Genomic DNA, 20,536 nt, shown 5'->3' on the forward strand with positions numbered 1-20,536 from the left:
ATCAACCCAGTATTAAGGGATCTGGGAACATATGTGGAGACCACTCTGGCCTTTGACCAACATTTAGATGAGCTAGGCAGAAAATCATTCTATGTCACCCAACTTATAAGTAAGGCTATGGCATCCAGCTCCATGGAAGTTATACTACCACTCTACTCAGCCCTAATCAGACCTATCATTGAATATAATGCCCCCTTTGGCATGTATTTAACCAGACACTTGCAATAATTGGAATGTCCACAAAGGTTTCTCACAAGGAGAATTCAGGGCATGAGAGAATGCAGGGCCTTAATGCTACTCCCTCTTCAACGTAACTACAATAAGTACTATATACTCTATTTTCTCCAAACTATTACAAGTATCCATTTCTGTTTTTATATATGTTTCAATGGATGTTATTACTATGTTTCTTCTGTCCTAATTGGAATGTTATTACTATGTTTCTTTTGTCCTAATTGAAATGTTATTACTATATATCTTTTGTCCTAATTGGAATGTTATTACTATGTATCTTTTGTCCTAATTGGAATGTTATTACTATGTATCTTTTGTCCTAATTGAAATGTTATTACTATGTTTCTTTTGTCCTAATTGGAATGTTATTACTATGTTTCTTTTGTCCTAATTGGAATGTTATTACTATATATCTTTTGCTCTGTTATTATTGAATGTCAAGATCAATACTGTAACTCAGTTTACGTTTACTTGTGGAGCGTTTGTCCCTGGGCCTCAGCTGAAAAAGGACCTGTGTCCAGCCGGAGTTTCCCAGTAAACAAATGTAAATAAATAAATACCCTGTAGTAAACTGATAGCCTAAAGACTGTCTCTGTATTCAGTCTTCTATAGGCTGCTGAGAGGGAATCTTTGCCTGGCTCACTGGGCTTTCTTAGATCCAGCCCTGATAGATTTGTTGCTCATGCACAAAACAAACAGCACCAGAAACACTAGATCCAGGGGTGTAAACTTCACTAGTGACATAAACAGACTCTGCTGGAGATATAGATATGTGCTCCAAAAGATATCCACTCTGTGATATAGTGTCCCTCTCCATGTAAACTTAAAATTTACCCCCACTTTGGCCCCCATGTCCCTTATAGACAAAAGCTTTCAATAAGAATAGCACTATCCTAACAACCCACCTTAGACATCCTTAGTTGCCTCCTTACTAACAAGCTCCCACTCCACAGACACCCATGATACTCTGGACCCAAATAGTTTGTGGTTCATGGCTAGGCTTGTAAGGGTCTTAGTGACTGTTAGTCTAGTAATGACCTATGAACAATGTAAAAGGTTTCACTAGCAAAGTCGCTATAGTCTTTGTTGTCAGAAGAGCTCCCTCTTTGTTGGATAAACCTTTTCATTTCCTCCTTAGCCTGTTCCATATTCATTAGACAGATACAGCAACTTTAATCTCACACCTACCTCTCAACATTCCTTCATTGTTGGAATAAATTTGTTTCTCTTCTGCCTGCTGTACACTGAATAATTATTTTCCACAAACTCTTTGTATCCAGTGGTTAGTACTTTTTATTTCTGTCAGTTTTATCCAAAGCAACTATTACTGCTGACATGACTGAGTCTTTAATAATAGGTCTTGGTAGCTTTAATATGGTGAGGCTTGGAGCATCCACACAATGTGCCCTTTCAATTAACGAATCTTACAGTAATTTTGGTCCAATTGCTTATTTGCACTTTTATAAAATTAATGCAGCTTGCGCCTTCCAGTGTCACTTGTACATCAAACAATCTCATGTTTTCTTAGTTTGCAGTGCTTTCTAAGTATATTTTTTGAAACCGCTGTTCTTGAGAAGCTTCTTATACAGCCGACCTTTTCTTCATTTCAACCTCTGATTTTGTAGTTTTATTAGTTCATCCGAATAGTTAGTTAAAACTTCTATTTTTTCAGCCTTTTACTAGAGTTAATATAGTCCTTCAATGTTTCATTTACTTTAATACCTCTGAGTGCATTTGATTTCTTTTTTTCCTTTAAATTACTGGAAGTTATCTCCTGTACCAAAGATAAAATCTGAACTGCTTTTTGCTGAACTGCTGCAGGATTCTTCCCAGGCAAAGTTTCCAATTATCGTTTTTTAACAGCAGCTTCTGCTGTAGATTCAACTAAAAACTTCACCTGCTCACTTAGGACTCCCCTGACCCTTTCTCTTTGCCTATACTCTAATATCATTCCCTGTTAAGGAAGGCAGTCTCCTTCCTGCATTCTAAATGTCTTCTTGGCCTCTTCCCATTCTATTATCTTTCTCTCTCTAGTTATTTGCACCCAATACCTTTGTTCATTTGCCAGTTTTCAACCCCCTTGCCTCTTCTTTGTACCTCTAATTGCAGTCATCCCTATCGGCAAAATTACTTTCTCCATTCTTATGTTTTCTTAGTTCTTAGAATACTTTCTGCTACTATATATATATATATATATATATATATATATATATATATACATATATACATATATATATATATATAAAATGTGTGTGTGTGTATGTGTGTGTGTGTGTGTGTGTGTGTGTGTGTGTGTGTGTGTGTGTGTGTGTGTATATATATATATATATATATATATATATATATATATATATATATATATATATATATATATATAATAAAATATGTATGGCTAGTGTTATTTTCCTTAAGTGTCTGCATCCAAAATTCCAGTCTCTCCTTATTTCTTGAATTTCTCCTGCTTTATCATCATCCCTTTCCACTTTGAGTTATATGTTTCTGATTGTGCTAAGTATATGGACCTTACCTGGATAATTCTAAAATATCCCTTTAAATCAGGTAATCCTAAACCAGCTTGTTGTATTGCAAGGATCAACTTATCCCACTTAACCCTTACCCTCTTACCCTCTCAGATAAAATCCTTCAACTCTTTGTTAATTACTGACCACAACTTCTCTTGTTGTTGATAAAAATATGCCTGACCTGTTTATAAAGCTAAAGAGACTAAAAACATTTTCACTGCATGTATCTTGCTATTAATAATCCTAAACAAGAGCTTCCAGTTTCTTAGTTTTGTACTATATTTTATTTAGTCTCTTCCCATGTATCCTTGGCTACCATAGCATAATAATTTTTAATCCATACTCTTGAATACTTCATTTTATCATGTCCAAAAAATATGGGTATTGCTGAACCAATTAATGTTCTGGTACATATTTTACAGCTATAGCCTTTGTTTTACCTTCATTAATTTTATATCCCCCCAACCCACAAAAATTGAAACTGTCTCAGAATGTTCCACAACACTGAAGTGTGCTTTTCTGGATTTATATGGTACAAATAATATCTTCTGCAATTAAAGCTAACTTTTCTTGATTATTATGTAGCTATTGTTGATTTTATAAATGGCATACCTAAATAAATCATACATCCTCCCTGGGATTCAATAAACTCCATGCAAGAATAGCACTATTCTTGCACGGAGTGGTTCATGTCCTTATAACACAGCAATGCGCCTTCCATATTCATGAAGGCATGCTGCTGTTCAACTTACATAGACACAATCCATGAACGAGTGGAGGGGGTGTGTTCAAGTAGTGCACGGACATTGAACCTGCCCCCTGCACTCAGAAAGTGCCATACGATACTTTCTAATAGGATCTGTCATAATATTAGAGAATTACTCAGTATTATGCCAGTATTTCAGTGTCAGTGGACGCTGAAATGAAATAAATGATCATTTCAGTGTCTGCAGACACTGAAATACCCACAACATCAGGAAAGCAATGCAGGGGTGTGACAGGTTCTGTGAGACACTCCCTGCATTGTAAAAGTGCCGTACAACTCCGCCGCAACCTGCTAAAGCAGGAAATGTGTGCAAATGCACAAATAATGGGGGATAATTGTAATACCCTGTGTAGCATGCTTGTGTGTGGCTAGGCTTAAAAAGGTTCTAGGGCCATTAGTCTAGTAAACTCCTATAATCCCATAGGTGTTGACATTCTTAGGGTTCAACACTTGGGACATCTCAGCAGACAGCTCACGAATGGTCCCATAATTCTGTCCTCTGTTGCCACACAAAGCATCATGCCTTCTTGAAGCCATCATCTAGGTCCTGGATGACAGTTACAAACACATGCATCTGGAGCATTTCTCCCCGGGCCTCTGCTGAAAATTGGCTTTGTTCCAAGTCGGACTTTCCAGTTAACAAATGTTAAATAAATAAATAAATCTACAGACTAGATTGCCTTATAAGACAACCCCTTGCATGAACTACTGGTATAGATTTGGTCTGGCAGTTGACTTAGAGGACTAAGAAGCTGTTAACAAGCAATTGTCTGTGGTCCAGTGGTGCAAGCTTTGATTCTCTCAGCCTTCATTGCCCAGTTGTGTGACCCTGAGCAGGTCACTTAACTAGACGATTACTGCTCCTGTGCTGAGTCTGAAAAGGTCCATGGAGATCAGTACTCTACCCTGGTATATTTATTTAGCAGGGGGTGTGGAGGGTGCAGAAATGTAAAACAATTTTTTTGTTTTTATTTTTTTAATTACACCACCAGGGACAACAATATCCTAGATCTAGTCATTATCAACATGAGTGACCGGTGTTCCACACCTGAAGTCAACTCATCGTTGGTCCGATCCGACCATAAGCTAATCACCCTTGATATCCACATCCCGCCCCCACCCCCCATTAAGGAAACCACGGTAAAAAATTTCTCCAAAGCCAACTTCATGCTTCTTAAGACAGAAGTGGTGAACTCCATGACACCCATGCAGATGGACAATACAGTTACAACTGCTGAATCCTACACAAATGCACTCTATAAACACTTACACGAGTGCATGGATCGTGCTATCCCAAACAGAACCAAGACATTATCCTCCAAAAAAAGGAAGTCAATCTGGTGGTCCCCTGCCATAAACAAACTGTACAACAATCGGGATTCAGAGCTGCAGTTTGAAATCTTGTGATTTGTCTTATCAGAAGATATCTATCAATAGATCAGCTTTATGAGGAGGGAGATAAGGCAGTTCTCTGAAGAAGATTTGATTGAGTGCTGATACCGAGAAATGGTTCCACTGAAAATGACTTTCACTAAACCAAGATTTTGCCCTTTTTCCCACTGGTATGCAACAGCAGTTAGTACATGTAAGTTTGGGAGATGCAAAAATTTCCTGTAATTGGGGCTCACTCCCTGCAAAAAAATCCGTTTGATTTTGGTTCATGAAAGTGGTGTACAACATAATTGTTTCAAATTTTCGACACTGAAAGTGTGCAGTCACATAATTATGAATGAATCCTTGTAACATTTCTTTGCCCTGATTGAAGTTTGCCATTACTTCTATACAAATATATATTATGAATGTTTTTTTTTTTTTCGTGTTTTAACTCACAAGATAGAAGTGTGCCTCAATGCTGTGAAAAATATTTCAGGGACTGAAATTGTTCCATATATCTGAATGTATTATTCATTGTTTTTGTTTGTTTTCATCCTTGTTTGAGTCTGCAGTGTAAACATAAAAATAAAAATATTTACTTTTTTAGTATGTTTGTGTCATTCATTTGGCTTTTCTTACATCTACAATAATTTTTAGTATCATTTATGTCATACACAAGAGACCATTGCATTCTAGAGCCATGTGTTCATCTGGGGAGTGCACAGATGATTGACGGCCAAGCCCCTCCTACCGTTCCAGCACAGGTCAGTGGCTGGCAGGGTATTTCCGCACAGTTGCTGCATTCCTATCCCTGAGATGCAGTCACCTCAAAGCTGACTAAGTAAATGGAGGTTTAAGGGTCTTCCTCTCACATAAAAGAAATTAGATTATTTTTAGTTTGAATTTCAAGAAAATGTCATTCCTGATAGTTTGACTTATCAGATTGGTCTCTGGTGAGTCATTCTTCAGCCAATCACAACATATATGTATTTATCAGCTACAGTGGTTTTACATAGCAGACCGCAGTACCTGAGGGTCTTCAGGTGAGATGCCAAAGGACTGAGCTGCTTTGGGCCAATCCTGTTTTGGGTGTGCAAAGTTGTTTCCTATAAAGTTGTGGTTTCAGTAGATACTGGGGTTCTAGGTTAGGCAGAAACTGAAGTGAGGGGGGTACACGAGGAGACTGGCTGTCATGGGGAGGTGATAGCACGTGCACATGTACTTGCCTCAGTAGCTATATTGGGGGGGGTGATAGCATGTGCACATACACTGGCTCAGTAGCTGCATGGGGGGGTGATAGCACGTGCACATGCACTGCTTTGGTATCTGAACTGGGGGGTGATAGCACATGCACATGAACTGCCTTGGTATCTGCATTGCGAGGCTGATACAACATGGACATGCACTGCCTTGGTATCTGCATTGGAAGGGGTGATAGTACATGCACTGCCTTGCTATCTGTATTTGTGGGGGGGTAATAGCACATGCACTACCTTGGTATCTGTATCTGGGGGGAGATAGCAAGTGCACATGCACTGCCTTGGTATCTGTAATGCGGGGGTGATAGCACGTGCACATGCACTGCCTTGGTATCTGCAATGCGGGGGTGATAGCACATGGACATGCATTGCCTTGGTATCTGTTAGAAAAATATGTAATAGGTAATAGTAATATGCATGCTTAGTGCATTCGACATTTAAAAGGGTTAATACATTTATTCTGTTCACACTGCATGAATCTGCACAGCCATTAGAAACTTAACAAGAAGCATTCTGCTTCTGCTAATGTCAGTAAATAACACAAGAAGTAATTCATTTCTGCCAATGTCATGAAAATTAACAAAGGGATATTCATTTCTGCTTATGCCATGAGAAAACATGCAGCTGCTAGAAGCTATTGATAAAGAAAACAATAGATGCTTGAAAGTTTATACCATAGTCAGCATTACTTGTACTAAAGCTAGAAATGTACCTTGAGTCTAGGTAAAATGTAGCTCATGTATTAGAAGAATTGAAATGCTGAAATGGACTGACATAAACCCAAGGCCAGGTTGTTTTTCTCAAAATGTTTTGCAGAATGACAGATATTTTAACTTGGTCAGCAATAAGTCTAACAATATTTAATGTAGAACATACAGAAAGCTGTGTCTAACTACATCAGCAATAGAATGCAACATTTTCTATGTGACAGGAAGAGAACTGTATAAGTATAACCTACTAGTCATTAATCATTCAGACAAACCTTGTGCCTACATGCTTTGTCTCCTTGCTGCAAGTAATAAAGGGTGCCTTTCTTGAACCTAACGTGAATTGGTCTTTGAAGTTTTTTCCTTTGACAGATTGGTTCTTCGGACCGGAACCCTCTCTTCACCTCGGATCAGACAGGCCAGGTGGTTGAAACCGTACGGGGAAGAAACCAAATCGGTTCTTCTTATCTGAAAAGCCCTCCGACTGAATTGTCATTCAAAAGAGGCCAGACACTTTCTGATCTGCGACTGAAGGACAGGTCTCCACGAACTTGGTACATCTCAGGTAGCTAGTGATCAATCACGTGGGCTCAGGTAAGGTGAATCTACTTTTTTCTGTTTTCTGATTTAGATCAGGGACTAGATATGTATTGTTTTTGTTGGACTATATTTTTCTTACAAGTCAGGGACAAAAAGATTACTGTCTTGTCATAGATCAGGAGAAACAGAATAAGTAGGCAGTCATTCTGAAGAGAATATAACAAAATCTGTGGTACCACATTAAAAAATAAGAAAAGTTACGTAATGATAAAAGGGTAGAACAAAATGGGTAATAATTGCACAAAAAGACCCCAAAATCTACCGTTAACAGAAGACGCAAAATACATGCAGTCGCATCACGCCGACAATATTAAATATTATTCAAAATGGGTTAATAAGTATGAATTTGACAGAAAATTAGAAAAATCCTCACTTATCAAACTTGTCAAACAGCTCAAAACTGATTCCAAAGGTCGGGTAAAAAAGCAACGTAAATTAGGAATTCCTCAGGCACACAGGTGGATTGAGGAAGTAAACCGTAGGGAACAAAAATTCAAAAGCAATGTTTTTAGATAAGGAGGACAATAACTTAGTAATAGCATCAGCACCTCTGCCTCTCTTACCAGAATATGAAGCAAGTGAACAAGTTAGTCAACGCCCATGATATCCTGTGGTCACTGGAGAAAGGCATTATGAAAATAAAACCATTTATTAGAGATCCCATCGAGACCAGGTCTCGAACAAAGGCAGGTAACTCAAATGAAGGCATCGAGTTATGGCAAATGGTTAAAAATCCACGATCTATAAGTGGAGAAGAAGAAACATGTCCACTCATAGAAGTACCCAACCCTCAGGCAGGTCAGGACAATCAGGACCCAACTATTTTAGTGTATAGACCTTGGACTCCGGAAGATATCCGGAAAGCCACTGAGGGAATCCCCCATCCAAAAGTTAATTTTAGAAAATCCAAATAAATAACAAACAGTCCTGGATAAAGAGCCTCCTCAGAAATAATACTTTGAAACAAAACAAAACAGATGAGGCTCACCACGGCTGATGAAAACTACTTTATTCACTGCAGTTTAGTTAGCGCTTTCACGTTTTAATAACGCTTCTTCAGACTTAAAACAGTTCATTTAAAAACAACAACCTTTAAATAGAGTTCATAAAATGTAGCCAACCAATTAAAACTACTAAATAATTGCATTTGTCATCATTAAAAAAACTAGCAAATCACAGTGTACTACAGTTAATTGAACCATTTAAATAAATAGTGTTGTCTTAAAAAAGAAATACTATTTTTAAAAATTTTTTTTTTTTTAATTTTATATGTCAAACATATAAAAAAGACAAACATATAAAAAAACATTGTAAATGCAACATAATAAGGTGGTATATAAAACTAGTGTTTATAAGACGTGCTACCAGGAAAGGTTTAAGGGTAGCCCTTTCATTCAACCCATGTCCCTTATGCCCCTGTAATCTAATAATCCACCTATTTTCACACTCTTCTGTGTGATTCTTTGTTTCCAAGTCTGTTAATCCTATTCACTAACTGCAAAACATTGAACTTGAAAGTATGTGTTGTTCCTACATTTAAAACATGTCTAGCTAGGGCATTGTGTTCATCTTCCCTATTAATAGCATATAAATGCTCCCTCACACGTTCTCTAAGGCTTCTATTAGTTTTTCCAATATAGAAGCAGGAGCATAACTGGCAAACTGCCAAATACACTAAACCTCTAGATCTGCAATCAGCATAAAAATTAAAACTGAACTCTATACCTGAATCTGGATGAACAAAGATGTTTTTCCAGACATACAACTGCATTGATTGCAGCCTCTACAGGAAAAAGTGCCCTTTCTATTAGACAAGCTAACAGCCTTCCTATCACTTTCATAGCACAATAACCTTTTTAAAGATTTCGTATTCCTATAGGTAAAACTGGGTCTATTTCCCACTACTTCGGTAATTCTTTCGTCAGTGGTTAAGATGCTCCAGTTTTTAGTAATCACATCCTTAATTTTCAAATTTATATTACTATAAGGAATAATAATTCTATTTACATTAGTAGATTCTCTCCTATTACTTTCTGCAGATTCATATCCATGATGTCTGTGTAAATAAGGTTTTCCTTTCCCTTTTCTTACAGTACTATCAACACGATATACATTTTCTGCCTCTTTCCTGTTATATCCCCTTGCTAAAAAATTTTCAGCTAACATCCCCTGTTTCGAATGGAAGGTATCATCATCTGTGGTGAGACGAGATACTCTTAAGGTCTGATTGTCCACAATATTACCATAAATATGTCATGGATGCATACTGCTGCGATGTAAGATGTTGTTTCGCCAGCAAGACTTCCTAAATATCGCTAAATTCATCATATCATCTTTCTTAGCTATTTGGACATCCAAAAAATCAATCATATTCAGTGAACATTTATATTCGAACCTTAAGAAATCCATCGTGCCATTGATATATTCAATAAATTGATTCAACTCACTAACTGTGCCATCCCATACAAAAAACACATCATCTACAAAACATTTGTAGAATTTGATGTTATTATTATATAGAGTGTTGGTTATCACATATGTCTGTTCCCAATATGCCAATACCAGATTGGCATAGGAATTAGCACAAGGGGTGCCCATGGCAACCCCTTTCTTTTGTAAATAATAGATGTCATTATATGTTTTTAATAATTATTTGATATATATAAATCAAAAGTTAAACCTGAGTTTTACAATTTAACATTTGATGAATATTCATCTATTAAAAAGTTACATGACAATAGCAATATAGTAATTCGACAAGTTGACAAAGGAGGTGCTATTGTCATTTTGGACTTTGAGATGTATTTTGATACTATGAATACTATGTTTGATGACAGTAGCACCTATTCAGTGCTAAGTAGTATGATGCTTGATAAGTTGATTAAAAATGTACATCATGAATTATATGATATGTTGCTATGTGGTGTAGTGGATGGTGAATTATACAAGTATCTATTGGTTGAACATCCATTAATTCCTACACTTAGGGGTCTTCCAAAGATACATAAAACCCTTATTAATCCACCTTTAAGGCCGATAGTCTCAGGTGGAGGGTGGCTTATGGAACCAGCTTCGATTTTTATTGAAAAACATCTTAGACCAGTGGTTGATGACTCCACTATTATATTAAAAGATACTCAACAATTTTTAGAAAGTTATGATGAATACCTTTCCACTCATGTTGCATCTCATGATGTGTTACTAGTCACTTTAGATGTTGTATCTCTATTTACAACTATTCCACATGATACTGGAATGGAATATGTTAGATTATATTTAATTGAGAAAGGGGTGTCAAGAGACTTGGTTATTAGGATTTTAACATTACTTGACTTAGTACTGAACAATAATGTGTTCACATATAATGACATCTGTTATTTACAAAAGAAAGGGGTTGCCATGGGCACCCCTTGTGCTAATTCCTATGCCAATCTGGTATTGGCATATTGGGAACAGACATATGTGATAACCAACACTCTATATAATAATAACATCAAATTCTACAAACGTTTTGTAGATGGTGTGCTTTTTGATTGGGATGGCACAGTTAGTGAGTTGAATCAATTTATTGAATATATCAATGGCACGACGGATTTCTTAAGGTTTGAATATAAATGTTCACCGAATATGATTGATTTTTTGGATGTCCAAATAGCTAAGAAAGATGATATGATGCATTCAGAGATATTTAGGAAGTCTTGCTGGTGAAACAACATCTTACATCGCAGCAGTATGCAGCCACGACATATTTATGGTAATATTGTGGACAATCAGACCTTAAGAGTATCTCGTCTCACCACAGATGATGATACCTTCCATTCGAAACAGGGGATGTTAGTTGAAAATATTTTAGCAAGGGGATATAACAGGAAAGAGGCAGAAAATGTATATCGTGTTGATAGTACTGTAAGAAAAGGGAAATGAAAACCTTATTTACACAGACATCATGGATATGAATCTGCAGAAAGTAATAGGAGAGAATCTACTAATGTAAATAGAATTATTATTCCTTATAGTAATATAAATTTGAAAATTAAGGATGTGATTACTAAAAACTGGAGCATCTTAACCACTGATGAAAGAATTACTGAAGTAGTGGGAAATAGACCCAGTTTTACTTATAGGAATACGAAATCTTTAAAAAGGTTATTGTGCTATGAAAGTGATAGGAAGGCTGTTAGCTTGTCTAATAGAAAGGGCACTTTTTCCTGTAGAGGTTGCAATCAATGCAGTTATATGTCTGGAAAAAACATCTTTGTTCATCCAGATACAGGTATAGAGTTCAGTTTTAATTTTTATGCTGATTGCAGATCTAGAGATTTAGTGTATTTGGCAGTTTGCCAGTTATGCTCCTGATTCTATATTGGAAAAACTAATAGAAGCCTCAGAGAACGTGTGAGGGAGCATTTATATGCTATTAATAGGGAAGATGAACACAATGCCCTAGCTAGACATGTTTTAAATGTAGGAACAACACATGCTTTCAAGTTCAATGTTTTGCAGTTGGCTACATTTTATGAACTCTATTTAAAGGTTGTTGACTGTAACCGAAGAGTTAATGAATGTAGCCATCAGCAAGTTCCCCTCCCTTGACATTGATAAGCAACAACTGTTGCACTGTACCCTGTATTATTGTAATACACCAGGACCTGATAAGGAATACGAGCAAGAATTGTTTAAGAATCATGCAAATAGATTGATATTGCGTAACCTGTACTGGGATACAGAAGGGAACAGTGTAGCCAGCTGTTCATTGCCCCAGGAGTTCTTTGCACTTTATAAATCTAATCGATTACCACATGTTAGCTTAACCAAAAACAGAAATATAGAATGGGTAGACCTAGAAGAAAAAGTCACGAGATGGGAGAAACAGACAGAACTAGAACTGTCAGAACAGGGAATACAAATACAGAAGTTGAATTGGATAACTCAGACCAACCCAGCTGTGCACTTAGTCTGGTGAGGACAGCTGATTGACACTCCTGTTAAAGGAGGAAGAAAATGCCTTACGAAATATACCAGAGACCCTCTGGTCAACAGGCAAATCAGATGTAGGACTTATTCGTACAGCGGGACCAGTTACTATCACGCCAAAGTCAGCATTCAGACCACAAAAAAGACAGAATCCCTTAAGAAAAGATGCAGAGGCAGGGATAAAGCCTATTATAGTAGCCTTACTTAAAGGAGGGGTACTAGTAGAATCTCCCGATTCACCATGTAACACACCCTTATTTCCAGCCAAAAAAGCAAATGGAGAATGGCGTATGGGCCAAGATTTACAAGCTGTAAATGATGCAGTAATACCAAGGGCACCCACGGTGCCAGACCCACACACCCTGTTGAATGATTAAAAACCTCAACAGAAGTATTTTTCTGTGGTAGACATTAGCAATGCATTCTTTTCTATACCGATACACCCTGACAGCCAGTATTAGTTTGCATTCACATTTCAGGGGAAAAGGTATACATATACGCGACTACCACATGGATATTGTGAAAGTCCCACAATATTCTCACAAGAAATGGCAAGCAACTTGGCGGGATTCACCCCACCGAGAGGCAGTCAGATTTTACTTTATGTTGATGACATCTTGCTGGCAACCCCCATCCAGCAGAGAAGATACCATAGCACTTCTACAATTTTTAGCTGCTGAAGGACATAAGGTAAATAAAAGTAAACTACAGCTTTGGAAAAAACAAGTTAAATACCTGGGATATGTAATATCCAAGGAAGGCAGAGCATTAGATGAGGACAGAAAAATAGCAATTTTGCAAGCACCAAAACCCACTACCAAGAAGGAAATGATGTCCTTCCTGGGTACAACTAATTTTTGCCGGAGCTGGATTCCAAACTATGCCTTGGAATCTGCACCTCTGACTGACCTTATATATAAGAAGCCTATGGCAGCACAAGATTTATTACAATGGACACCAGAGGCAGAGTCTGCTTTCTGTAAACTGAAGCAGTTAATAGCGTCCTCATTAGTTCTGGGATTACCGAACTATCATAAACGTTTTTTCCAAACTGTAGATTGTAAGCAGGGTTACATGACATCAGTACTAACACAGCAGCATGGGGATAAGCAGGGTTACATGACATCAGTACTAACACAGCAGCATGGGGATAAGCAACGCTCCATTGCTTACTATTCATCACAACTAGACCCAGTGGCACGATCCCTACCCCACTGTGTACAAGCAGTAGTTGTAGCTGCAATGGCCGTACAGGCTTCAGCCTCAGTAGTCTTATTCCACCCTCTCACTTTGAGAGTGCCTCATGCAGTCGTGATTATTTTACTACAAGAAAAAGTGGCATATCTTTCCCCTGCTAGGCATCTTTCCTGTATGACTATATTGTTGAGCAAACCTCACATGACAATTGAGCGATGCACAACTTTGAACCCTTCTACTCTGCTTCCGACCCCTGCAGATGGCACACCACATCGCTGCCTGCAGGTAATTGAGCAAAAGACACTACCTAGAAAAGATCTCACGGATGTCCCCTTGGATGATGCCGAGGTGACATACTATATGGATGGCTCGTGCAAAAGGGGTCCTGCAGGACAGAACCTAGTAGGATATGCAGTAGTTTCTGATACTGAGATTATAGAAGCAAAACCTTTACCACACAACTTATCTGCACAGGCAGCAGAATTGATCACCTTGACACGGGCATGTACCTTAGCAAAGGGTAAATGTGTAAATATTTTTACTGACAGCCAGTACGCTTTTTCTACTGTACATGTTTTTGCACAACAGTGGAAAAACCGGGGAATGATAAGATCTACTGGCAAACCTATAAATCATGCACAGTTTATTTTACATCTTTTAGAATCTATTCAGTTACCTCAGAAAGTAGCCATTTGTAAATGCACAGCTCACACCAAGCAACAAGATAGAATTTCAAAAGGTAATGCGAGAGCTGATACAGCTGCAAAACAAGCAGCCACAGAAGTATTTCTTTTAAATGAGGAATTACAACCCTCTGAGATTTTAGACTTGGAAATGTTACAAACAATGCAGACACTCACTACGCAAGCTGAAAAACAATGATGGGTAAAACGAGGAGCAATTCTCGAAAAGGGGCTGTACATCTCTAGAGAAGGAAAACCGATACTACCATCTAATTTGTTTAGATATGCAGTTTTGTTGAGCCATGGGCAGTGCCATGTCTCAACAGGGGGGATGGTACAGCTGGTGAACCAGGTGTTCACAACATATGGATTTACATACGACTCTAAAAAATTTTGTTTGACGTGTCAGATTTGTAACAAACATCATGCACAAGGGGCGTTAAAGCCCAAGCAAGGGAGTTTCCCTACACCACCATATCCATTTCACACTATCTGTATGGATTTCATAGAATTGAACAAATGTGAAAATAAGAAGTATTGTCTTGTCATTGTAGATATGTTTTCCAGATGGGTGGAAGCCTTTCCAACCAAAAATCCAGATGCAGCCATGGTGGCAAAAGTACTTGTCAAAGAAATCATCCCTAGATTCGGCATTCCAGAAAAGATCTACAGTGACAATGGTACACACTTTGTAAATCAAACCATACAGCAGTTAAGTAAGCATTTTGGTATTTCTTTAAAAAATCAGTATGCATACCATCCACAATCTGCAGGGCTAGTTGAAAGGCATAATGGTATATTAAAAAACAAATTGAGAAAATTGATAGCTGAGACAGGGAAAAATTGGATATACTGTTTACCCCTGGCACTGTTGAGCATGAGAACTGTCCCTACAGCAAAAGGATTGACTCCTTTTGAAAGGTTATTTGGAAGGGCTTACTATACACCCCAGTGGAAACTTCTTATGTCATCAGACCAGGAAGCTGATTTTACACTAGCTGAATATATGAAGAAATTAATGAATTCTAAACATCTGTTGCAGTCAAATTCTGTTTCAGATAGAAAGCAAACTGAGACATCAGAAGTGGCAGTGATACCCGGAGACTGGGTGTGGATAAAAGTTGTCAAGAAGAAGAATTGGTCATCGCCAAGGTGGGAAGGTCCCTACCAGGTGCTTCTTTTGACACCCACTGCAGTCAAGATAGCAGAGCGAGGTTCGTGGATCCACCTGATGCACTGCAAACTTGTTAAGAACTTTGAACTGGACAAAAATCTTACCTCTCCATCGGGGCCCTCAGCACAAAGTCTGGCTACAAATGGGGGTCAGATCAATAGGACTGATCCGTCTCAACCCCAGTGAAGAAACCATCGGTGCTGAAGGTCCTATTAGGGCAGAGAGTAAGAACACGTGTCTGAAATAAAGATGACAGAATCCAGTAAGATCCAAATGTACCTATTCGGAAGAGTGGGAGAAAACAGGAATGCAGAACAACCATTTCCTCAGAAGTATTGCATAACCATCCTGTTGACTGTACTAGTGACAATAATTTTTTTGTTGTGGCCATTTATTTTCTCAGCCACACAAACTGGACTAAACAAGTGTGCACAGTTGTACGCAGAGTGGCACCCAAACTTCAACACTTACCAGGCAATGAAATATGTGTATGCTGAGACCTTCAATGTTTTGAATTGCTGGATTTGCACAGCTTTGCCAACAGCATACAGGGGGTTATTGTTAACTTCAGTCCCCCTAGGAGCTAACAAGACCTGGGAAAACTTAGTCTATGATAAATCAGATGTCACATCACAAGATAAAGTAGCATTGCACTTGTCTGTTCGACAGAAGGGGACTGTGTGTTTTTACAAAAATGATACAGTTCAGGTGGGTTGGAGCAATTGCAATGTGACTGTTCCCTATAGATGCTACAATAAGACTGATAACACAGGATCCTATTACAACATGAGCTATGATTCATTTGTTGAACTGATGCATAGGACAACTGATGAAGTAAAACATAATGCTGACCTTTACAAACAACTGTCAATGATAGACAAAAAAATGTTTCATCCAGAGCCAGGACATAGTAAAGTTACTACCAAAGTAGAAGACTGTTATTTTGTATGTGGTAGGAAAGCATACAAGTGGTTACCTGAGAACTGGTCCAGCAGTTGTTATTTGGGGTATCTGGTTCTGGCCATAAGACACACAGCAGTTTTACCTCAAGGGAAAATTCAGAATGTTCGAAGAGAAATCAAGAAGCCTGTCAATCCAGTGGGGCAAATCAATACGGGCTGGAAAAACCATCACGCTGTGGGCTTAGGGAAAAATGGACCGTCACATATGGACTTGGGTGATACCATCATCTCGTGGGCAGGTGTACTGCCAGCATATGGAGCAACGAAATCAATCTGGGAACTGAGAAAATTGTCTAAACTTCTCAAAATAATGAGCAATGCAACCTTTTCCACCCTAGAATTGGTGACTGATAAACTGACTGCCATGAGAACTGTAGTGCTTCAAAACCGCATGGCTCTCGACTTCACCCTAGCGGTGAGAGGAGGTACATGTGCTTTAATCCAGGAGGAGTGCTGTTCATATATTCCTGACCACAAACACGAGATAGACAATCATCTTGAGGTAATTCAGCAGGTGTCAGCCATGATCAAACCAGGACCAAATCCACTGACGGACTTTTTCCAGAGATTGTTTGGGGGTGGGGCAGTATCCTGATGAACATCCTGATTGCCATCTATGTAGGAATGATCCTACTGGTGGTATGTGTGTGCTGCTGCATCCCCTGCATGAAAAGACTGATTAAAGACTTTATAGACATGTCAGTTTCAGAAACCTTATACCAAGGTGCTGAACTTGAAGAATTGTTAAAAATCTGAAAATGCTTTCATAAGTTTAAACTGAATGACTCTCTTAACTGCAAATCCTGAGTAGGAAGAGGTTAGGGGAAGAAAAACTGTTTATGCTTATCTTGAAAGTAGAATAAAAGTATTAAAAGGGGGGAAATGTTAGAAAAATATGTAATAGGTAATAGTAATATGCATAGTAATATGCATGCTTAGTGCATTCGAGATTTAAAAGGGTTAATACATTTATTCTGTTCACACTGCATGAATCTGCATAGCCATTAGAAACTTAACAAGAAGCATTCTGTTTCTGCTAATGTCAGCAAATAACACAAGAAGTAATTTATTTCTGCAAATGTCATGAAAATTAACAAAGGGATATTCATTTCTGCTTATGCCATGAGAAAACATGCAGCTGCTAGAAGCTATTGATAAAGAAAACAATAGATGCTTGAAAGTTAAGTTTATACCGTATTTAGCATTACTTGTACTAAATCTAGAAATGTACCTTGAATCTAGGTAAAATGTAACTCATGTATTAAAATGGACTGACATAAACCCAAGGCCAGGTTGCTTTTCTCAAAATGTTTTGCAGAATGACAGATATTTTAACTTGGCCAGCAATAAGTCTAACAATATTTTCTGTAGAACATACAGAAAGCTGTGTCTAACTACATCAGCAATAGAATGTAACATTTTCTATGTGACAGGAAGAGAACTGTATAAGTATAACCTACTAGTCATTAATCATTCAGACAAACCTTGTGCCTACATGCTTTGTCTCCTTGCTGCAAGTAATAAAGGGTGCCTTGCTTGAACCTAACGTGAATTGGTCTTTGAAGTTTTTTCCTTTGACAGTATCTGTATTGTGGGGTTGATAGCACATGCACTGCCTTGGTATCTGCATTGGGGGGTGATAGCACATGCACATGAATCGCCTTGGTCTCTGCATTAGGGGGATGATAGCACATGCACATGCTCTGCCTTGTTATCTGCATTGGAGGGCTGATAGCACATGCACATTCACTGCCTTGGTATCTGCACTGGGGGCGTGATGCATGTGTGCACATGCACTGCCTTGGTATCTGCATTGGGGGTGATAGCATGTGCACATGCAATGCCTTGGTATCTACATTGGGGGGCGATAGCAGGTGTACATGAACTGCTTTGCTATCTGCATTGGGGGGGTGATAGCACATGTACATGCACTAACTCAGTAGCTGCATGGGGGTGATAGCATGTGCACATGCACTGCCTTGGTATCTGTATTGGGGGGTGATAGGACATGCACTGCCTTTGTATCTGTATTTGGGGGGGGGTGTTAGCACGTGCACATGCACTGCCTTGGTGTGTGCATTGGGGATGATAGCCTGTGGACATGCACTGCCTTGGTATCTGCATTGAGTGATAGCAGGTGTACATGAACTGCCTTGGTATCTGCATGGAGGGTGTCACATGCACATGCACTGCCTTGGTATCTGCTTTGGAAGGGTGATAGCATGTGTACATGCACTGTCTTGGGTATCTGCATTTGGGGGCTGATAGCACATACACATACACTGCATTGGTATCTGTACTGGGGTGATAGCATGTGCATATGAACTGCCTTGGTATTTGCATTGGGGGTGATAGCACATGCATATGCACTGCCTTGTTATCTCTATTGGGGGGATGATAGCACATGCACTGCCTTGGTATCTGCATTGTGGGGGTGATAGCATATGCACATGAACTGCCTTGGTATCTTCAATGGGGTGATAGCATGTGCACATGCACTGCCTTGGTATCTGTATTTGGGGGTGATAGCATATGCACTGCTTTGGTATCTACATTGGAGGGGGTGATAGCACATGCACTGCCTTGGTATCTGTATTTGGGGGGGTGATAGCACATGCACTGCCCTGGTATCTGTATTTGGGGGGGTGATAGCACTTACACTGCCTTGGTATCTGTATCTGGGGGGGTGATAGCACATGCACATGCACTGCCTTGGTATCTGCATTGGGGGATGATAACACGTGTACATGCACTGCCTTGGTATCTGCATTGGGGGATGATAGCATGGGCATATGCACTGCTTTGGTATCTGCAATGGGGATGATAGCACGTGCACATCTACTGCCTTGGTATCTGTATTGGGGGGGGGTGATAGCACATCTACATGCACTGCCTTGGTATCTGTATTGGGATGATAGCAGGTGTATATGAATTGCCTTGGCATCTGCAGTGGAGGTGATAGCACATGTACATGCACTGCCTCAGTAGCTGCATGGGGGGTGATAGCATCAGCCCATGCACTGCTCTGGAATCTGCATTGGGGTGATAGCATGTGCACATGCACTGCCTTGGTATCTGCATTGGGGGGTGATAGCATGTGCACATGCACTGCCTTGGTATCTTCAGTGGGTTGATAGCACATGCACATGCACTGCCTTGATATCTGCATTTGGGGGTGAAAGCACATGCACATTCACTGCCTTGGTGTCTGCATTGTGGGGGTGATAGCACATGCACTGCCTTGGTATCTGCATTGGGGGGTGCTTGCGCATGCATTTCCTTGGTATCTGCAAGGGGGTGATAACACGTGCACATGCCCTGCTTTGTTATCTGCATTGGGGGTAATAGCACGTGCACATGCCCTGCCTTGGTATCTGTATTTGGGGGTGATAGCACATGTACTGCCTAGGTATCTGCATTGTGGGTGATAGCACATACACTGCCTTTGTATCTGCATTTGAGGGGTGATAGCACATGCACATGCACTGCCTTGGTATCTGCATTGGGGATGATAGCACATGCACTGCCTTGATATCTGCACTGGGGGTTGATAACACATGCACATGCACTGCCTTGGTATCTGCATTGGGGAGGGTACTAGCACATGCACTGCCTTGGTATCTGCATTGAGGGCGTGATGGCATGTGCACATGCACTGCCTTGGCATCTGCATTGGGGGCTGTTAGCACATGCACTGCCTTAGTGTCTGCATTGGGGGGGGGGGATAGCATGTGCAAATGAACTGCCTTGGTATCTGCATTGGGGGGTGATAGCATGTGCAAATGAACTGCCTTGGTATCTGTACTGCGGGGTGATAGCACGTAGCACATGCAATGCCTTGGTTTCTGCATGACATGGGTAGGGATGAGAATAAGAACAGGCCACTGAGGAATAGTCTCCCAATCCCACCCTGCCGTGCAGATGGTAAAGGGGCAGTCAGATATGTCAGATGGTAGGCAATAAGAAGGAACTAAAATATGTGAAAAAAGCTTTTCCTACTATCGCAAATCAGGTTATTTTATTTTTATGACAGGCAGTATTATTTTTTCCCTTTGTCTAAACTTTTTTACAAAATGTGCTGATG

The sequence above is a fragment of the Protopterus annectens genome, chromosome 4.part0, assembly GCF_019279795.1.
Source record: "Protopterus annectens isolate FY-2018-M chromosome 4.part0, PAN1.0, whole genome shotgun sequence".
NCBI classification, from domain to species: domain Eukaryota; kingdom Metazoa; phylum Chordata; order Ceratodontiformes; family Protopteridae; genus Protopterus; species Protopterus annectens.